This window comes from Aplysia californica, unplaced genomic scaffold (genome assembly GCF_000002075.1).
Source record: "Aplysia californica isolate F4 #8 unplaced genomic scaffold, AplCal3.0 scaffold00027, whole genome shotgun sequence".
Lineage (NCBI taxonomy): Eukaryota > Metazoa > Mollusca > Gastropoda > Aplysiida > Aplysiidae > Aplysia > Aplysia californica.
This window is the reverse complement of record NW_004797297.1, coordinates 1,562,752-1,570,312: the sequence shown is the minus strand read 5'-3', so window position 1 is coordinate 1,570,312 and position 7,561 is coordinate 1,562,752. Positions and strand designations below refer to the sequence as shown.

Sequence of the window (7,561 nt, the reverse complement as noted above, 5' to 3'; positions counted from 1 at the left end):
CATGAACACGTATAAAAAAATAAGTGGTCTCTTGTTACGGATCAAATTGAAGTCTAGTTACAATTCAATAATTGATAATAGCGCGCATTGCAATGCATTGGCTAACTCAGCATTATACACTATTTGTGTGTGGCTCTGAGAAAACCCTTCACAAGGTGCAAAATTTCAAAATGAACCTTTTTGCATATTTTAAAAGACACATCTTTACCGAGCATTTTGCACTTTATTTGAAAGCAATTGGAGCATTTTGTGAAAAGTTATGGCATTTTAAAGCGAACAGGGGTTCGAGTGTCAAATTTTGAGAAAACAGGTTTTAAAGTTTTGCTTACTTTGGGAACACATTTTCCATGATGACAATGCATAGAAGCAAATAATGCTGATACCACAGCATAGAGGTGCCATTTGTGGACAGTTTGCTTTTTATTTTAGTGAAATACCTCTCTTCTATGTGATGTTATGACTGATTTTATATTACAACAGTAAATCATTGAATTACGTAAAAACGCGTCAAAAAATATTATGCTCCTCTCGTGTCATACCAGCAAAAGACAAACGCAGGTCGTCAAAAGCAGTTGATTCGAACTGGCTGTTGCAAGGCATGCCATCATTGAGCTTGCAGAAGCACTTCAGGCCCTTCAACTTCGCAAAGCTGTCTGCTCCACACCCTTACCTTCTGGCACCACAAAGGCTGTCACTGTCACGTTCTCTATGAAGGTCACCCCTAAGGCATCATCCTCGTCTGTAGATACAGAAATTAAAAGAGAGCGATTTAAAGGTGTGCAGCTTGCATAATGAAATTTATAGTGTTGTACACCACTGTATTTAAATGACCACTATTAGTTCAAACAAACCAGTGATTAATGATCACCAATTGAGAATAATTTGCTCCGTGATCCCTTTACAGTTGACAGGTTGCAACAAGAAGCCAGAATTTTTGTCCATCATTCTGTCACCTCTTGTTTTCGTTTTGCATCGCTGTATTTTTATATGGACCTACTCAGTTTAAGAAATTCACTTTCATGTGACGACAAGTTTGTGACAGATCATCACTGCGATAGTGCAGCATCTCTCTTTTCTTGGTTCTTTTCAAGTAAAATAATGAAAGAGTATGTATTCAGAATAGATATGAGCTTTTGCCAAAAGGTGGGGGTGTTTGCATGAGGACTTTTTAAATCAACCACTACTCGTGGTAAAATATGTTTTCTTCTGAAAACTTTATGCATATGGCAAGGAAATAAGTTGGTCAAGCTGCATGAGCAAGTAGATTGATGTGTGCATCTTATATATCTCTTCATAGAAAGATAATAGTACAAAAAATAGGGCATTTTTTACTCACCCTGAGTGCACACGTAATTGTATGTTAAATACAGAATATATTGTTAATCTTAAACTATCAAACAGTAGAGCATTCAAACATTGAAAATAATTTTTATACACCATCATAGCAGCGTGTGTCCATTAAAAGGGTTTTATGTTTTTATATTAATGATGTTATTGCTGAGTAAAATTTATAAGTTCGTTCATAACTCGTGTCATAATTACATCATCAGACTTTCCAAGGTCTAGAAAACCCTAATCGTTAAACATATCATCCCGGGGAATGACCGGTATTAAACATTGGTTTGACATTGATCCATCAGAAGGGTAATTTTCCGCTCCATCGCATGGTTTTGCTTAAATATGACTTTGATTGAGATAATCCAGGTTTGTCATAATGATGTTATGAACAAACACTTTATGATATTTCTGCAAAATATCATGTGAGGGACTTCCCACTGTTTCACAACATCCTTTTACATGGTGGAATGAACATGGAAGAGTAGCATGCTGATGACTCAAAAGAGAAGTGAAGAAGAGGCAAAAGTATGCTTGTCATAATGGATTGTCATCATGTTATGAACATGACATGGCGTCATAATGGTTATGAACGAAACCTTATTCCATGTAATTTACAGTTGTTTTGGGATGTATTTTTAATTTTAACCTAACTTGAGGATGTATTAGACCTTGCTTACATTCTGATATTTTGATTTTTATCATAAGTGTATGGGTATGTATTTTAATCAGTATTTTTCTTTTGTAGTAATTGTTATGAACGAACTACATATTGTACTCTGAGGGCTTTCCAGAGTTGATAAACATTAAAAACATGTACACAGATACATATTATGAGGAAACTTTCATTTAATATAAAATTTTCAAGTAAATGACAGGTCAAAATATTAATTTTTAGGTCAAAACTGAAGTTTGTCATAATAGTTTCCGATGACAACCCACCATCGGCGCGATGATGGATACCGACTTACCATCGGTTTCCGATGACAACCCACCATCGGCACGATGATGATTACCGACTTACCATCGGTTTCCGATGACAACCCACCACCGGCGCGATGATGGATACCGACTTACCATCGGTTTCCGATGACAACCCACCATCGGCGCGATGATGGATACCGACGTACCATCGGTTTCCGATGACAACCCACCATCGGCGCGATGATGGATACCGACGTACCATCGGTTTCCGATGACAACCCACCATCGGCGCGATGATGGATACCGACGTACCATCGGTTTCCGATGACAACCCACCATCGGCGCGATGATGGATACCGACGTACCATCGGTTTCCGATGACAACCCACCATCGGCGCGATGATGGACATTGACACACCATCGGAAACCGACGATAACCCACCATCAGGACGATGTCGGGTTCCCACACACTATCGGAAACCGATGATCACCCAACATCAGAACGATGTCGGATAAATGTGTCTTTCCGATGGTCAGCCGATAGCACCGCTGTCACACCATAGCCTTTACTTTGTCCATGCTCCCATCCCTATTTTATCTTAGTCGTTTGATCCTAAAAATAATTCCCTCAATGAAAAGTTGAATCTATGTCTTTAATTCAAGATGTTCTTATAAAATCAACACCAAGGTGTATATATATATATATATATATATGTTAGTACAATTTCCCCAAACCTAGACCATGAGTCCATTAACAGTAAGACATGAGACTGCAGCCGTGGGTAAACAAGCTCAGCTGTGTGAGGGTTTAGTTTTGGTATAGATGTTTTACAGCGCTCACAACTGCATAAGGTCATATGAGCGCCAGAAGTCGTGTGTGGCTCTGAGAAAACACTTCACAAGGTGCAAAATTTCAAAATGAACTTTTTTGCATATTTTAAAAGACACATCTTTACCGAGCATTTTGCACTTTATTTGAAAGCAATTGGAGCATTTTGTGAAAAGTTATGGCATTTTAAAGCGAACAGGGGTTCGAGTGTCAAATTTTGAGAAAACAGGTTTTAAAGTTTTGCTTACTTTGGGAACACATTTTCCATGATGACAATGCATAGAAGCAAATAATGCTGATACCACAGCATAGAGGTGCCACTTGTGGACATTTTGCTTTTTATTTTAGTGAAATACCTCTCTTCTATGTGATGTTATGACTGATTTTATGTTACAACAGTAAATCATTGAATTACGTAAAAACGCGTCAAAAAAATATTATGCTCCTCTCGTGTCATACCAGCAAAAGACAAACGCAGGTCGTCAAAAGCAGTTGATTCGAACTGGCTGTTGCAAGGCAGGCCATCATTGAGCTTGCAGAAGCACTTCAGGCCCTTCAACTTCGCAAAGCTGTCTGCTCCACACCCTTACCTTCTGGCACCACAAAGGCTGTCACTGTCACGTTCTCTATGAAGGTCACCCCTAAGGCATCATCCTCGTCTGTAGATACAGAAATTAAAAGAGAGCGATTTAAAGGTGTGCAGCTTGCATAATGAAATTTATAGTGTTGTACACCACTGTATTTAAATGACCACTATTAGTTCAAACAAACCAGTGATTAATGATCACCAATTGAGAATAATTTGCTCCGTGATCCCTTTACAGTTGACAGGTTGCAACAAGAAGCCAGAATTTTTGTCCATCATTCTGTCACCTTTTGTTTTCGTTTTGCATCGCTGTATTTTTATATGGACCTACGCAGTATAAGAAATTCACTTTCATGTGACGACAAGTTTGTGACAGATCATCACTGCGATAGTGCAGCATCTCTCTTTTCTTGGTTCTTTTCAAGTAAAATAATTAAAGAGTATATATTCAGAATATATATATATTTCTTCTTTGTAAAGGAATTTTAAAATTTAAAGCAAGAGTCAGCATCACACTGAACTATAATGCTATAATATTTAATTTAATTGAGAGGCATCACCTTCAACAATACAAGTTAGTGTGGTGCAGCATCTCTCATGGTTCTTTTCAAGTCGAATAATTAAAGCTAAAAAGTATGTAAGATCGATTATTTTCTGCTTTGTAAATGAATCAAGAAATTCAAAGCAGGTGTAAGCATCAATATAAATTGTAGTAGTAGTAGCCCAAGTCTATTATTCAATTCCATTGAGAGAGGCATTACCTTCAGCAATACTGGACTGGTCAGCATCACTTTGTTGTTGTAGAGCACAGCATGGGAGGGGGGCTGCGAAGGTCCTGGGCCAGAAATTGCACCTAAGAGATCAATGAAAATAGTATGTACAATGAAATAAAACTGAAGAGATCAACAAGAATTTATCTGTGTAGTGTGCACTGGATCATCTCCACACGTCTAGAAAAATACTGTTTACAGAGATACACAACTGGCCCTGGATTTATTTAGTCTTAGATCTAGGCACAATCAACATGTGTCTGGTGACTTGGTGTATAAAGTTTAAAACAACACACCATAATGTCATCTAAATTCTAGATCTAGATCTCAACACACACTGCAGTGAGACTTGCTTCATCATACAGATAGGTAAGCGACAGGGATCTAAACAACAGCTGCAGGCTCGAGTAACTTTCATCAAGGGTCTTAAGTTAAGTGTCATAGGAGTCCAGATCTAGAAGAGTCATAAGTCTAGATATAGTCAAGTGTCTAGTTAGTCTAGTCTAGTCTAGTACAATCTTGATCTAAGTCTATAATAACGTTGACAGACTTGGTCTCGTTCCAAGAGTTAAGCTACCGTATAGTGATAGATCTAGTCGATCTAGCTCCTCCAATTCTAATACACTGCTAAGGCTAAGAGGTAGGATAGAATCTAGAAGAATACGCAGTTCTTTAATCTAGCTGATAATTAAGTTATCAATTATAAGGACTAGTATAGAAGCTGGGACTGCGGGTATGGTAAACCTTGCTTACCATCTGATGATGTTATGCCAATTGGTTGAACAGGAACCAGGACTTCTTCTTCATGAAGTTCCAGATTCCAGATCATGGTCATGAGCAGGGGGTGTGGGTGTGTGTGGGTGTGTCACGGCCACGGTCGTCGTCGTAATTGGTTCATCATGTGTCTCCTCCTCCAAACTAGAATCGACTGTCTTCACAATCAATAGGTCTTGCATTGAAATAATCAATAATCAGTTCATCCAATTCATTTTCGTCTGTGATTTGTCTCATTCCAATCCGACTGAGATCGTTCCACATCGATGAAATACGCCACTCAGCTGATCGGTCCGCCATCTTGATTCAATTAAATTATGTAAACAAAAGCGCTCGACCACTTGGAAACAGAAAACAATCAGTTTACTTACAGTAAACTCGGAAAAAAATACTTCGTAGAGCAGAAAAAAGAACTTAAAGTCAATTTTATAAGGAACAGTTCATATTTGATTTGAACGGCAGGAAATGGTACATTAGATGTTAAACTGCATTCATGACAAATACCATTTCAGAAGTGAAACTACAACATGCGCAACTCACAGAACTATTTGTAATGTTCACACATTCATGCGCATTGGGTTTTCCCGAAACGGCAATAAAATTCTCTTTCTTTTGGTATATTAAAAAGAAGTGTCTATCCGATTTAGTAAATATTCCCCCTGTTTGTCTAAGAATTCAGCGTAATACGGCGACGATATGTCCTCAAAAATAATTATTTTAATATTTTTAATCACTTTTGAGCAAATTTCTTCAAAACGTATGATGTAGAAATGGTCTATCTTTCTGAATTTCATACAATTTCGTTTTCGATAAAAAATAAAGTTCGGGGCCTATTTTTAGCGATATCTCAGAATAGCTTCTCGCACCTTCCGACGGGTTTTCTCAGAGCCGCTCACATTTAATAATACATTCGTCAGATTTGGAATCTTAAATTATAATCATAATTATATGAGCCCGCGCGTGGGAAGTGAAAGTGAAAGGAATTGAAAATGCTTTAAAAAAACAATTATGAAAGTAACATAATTAAAGTAGGACTACATGTGCTTATAAAGGCCCAAAAAGGTGTATGGATGCGGAAATTAATGTTTCGGATGAAAATAATACGCTATCTCTACTACTACTACTGTAGCATGTGGTCAAAAATTTGATGCGCAACTTATTATCAAATATCTAGGCTGCTGAACTATCGAACACCTAGATCTAGATTCTCCTACTTTTACACAATGACGTAGATCTATATCAATTCGTCTTAACCGATGAGTATTTTTTTCAAACATTTGTACACATCTATAGGTTCTATATTATTATAGAAATTTCTTTAAAGAAAATTCTTTAATAAATACTAGCCCAATATTTTAAAAATTAATCCCAGTCAATGGTTTCTACAGATTTTTAAAAAGTTTATAGCTGGAGCTAAATCTCTTTTAAAAGCAAGTCCGTCCATTTTTCTACTTCTGCTGGCGACATAAAGTTAATTATTGAACGCATGTTTTGAGAACATTAATTAGATCTAGTGAAAAAATATGTTCAGTGTAAAACAAATTTTTTGTAACAAGCTTTGCTACTAAAAAATTACGTAGGCCATATACGTATGCAAAATGTGTGTGGGAAGCTAGAAGTGCTGTGAGCAATCCCATCCTTGTTACGAATTTTTTCAGTTCTGTAGATCTAGATCTTATATTTATAAACTCTCTATGTCTGCTGTTTGTGTTGTTGCACCCTAAAACACAACAATTTAAAACCTTAATTCCAATCTCTAGTTGCACAGTGAATTCTGTAACTCAAAATTACAAACTGGACAGTAAATGTTCCACTTTTCACTCGTTTGTAAAAGCCGCTCTTGCTTTAAAAGCTATAGGGTTACTTCCGAAAACGATAAATCGTGCCCTCAAGACGCCATTGTTTTCGGTCTTCAATTTCTCACAGGTCACGTGGTACAGTTCCCGTTTTAAGTGTAGAACACAGAATTCTAAGTGTAGAATTCTGTAGTGTAGAATTATGTGATTGAAACAGATTGGCGCTTCTGATATAGGGGAGATAACAAGTAAAATTATGATGTTGAGACGTTATACATCATGATTATTTCCCCTTAATATAGTTTCTCGAATTCCCACCAATTTTCAATTTTTAGAAAATGCCAATGATAGATTTTAGAAAATAATATTTTGTTTCTTTTTTATGTCTTGTCAATCTGATCCACAAAAGATGAAAGATGCCAAAAAAGATACTCCTAGAATCATCTTACAAATGTTCTCTCTCTTTCTCTGTCTGTCTGTCTCTCTCTATAGGATCTCTTTCATTCTCTTTCAGTCAGTTTATTTGTTTAACCCTCTTGTCCCCCCC

At 37.0% G+C, this 7,561-nt stretch overlaps 1 long non-coding RNA gene across 2 annotated transcripts; it reads right to left on the bottom strand.

Annotated features, from left to right (window-relative positions):
- Positions 1-208: 208 nt before the first annotated feature.
- On the bottom strand, positions 209-5,750 carry LOC101853521. Of its 2 annotated transcripts, XR_001185419.2 has the most exons (4): positions 5,198-5,584; positions 4,436-4,527; positions 3,679-3,747; positions 209-739 (listed from the first exon to the last, which is right to left on the bottom strand). It is a non-coding gene; the product is annotated as an uncharacterized LOC101853521 (long non-coding RNA). The 2 variants fall into 2 exon arrangements; XR_220122.3 differs by lacking the exon at positions 209-739 and having other exon boundaries at positions 3,215-3,747; positions 5,198-5,750.
- Between the last annotated feature and the right edge of the window lie 1,811 nt (positions 5,751-7,561).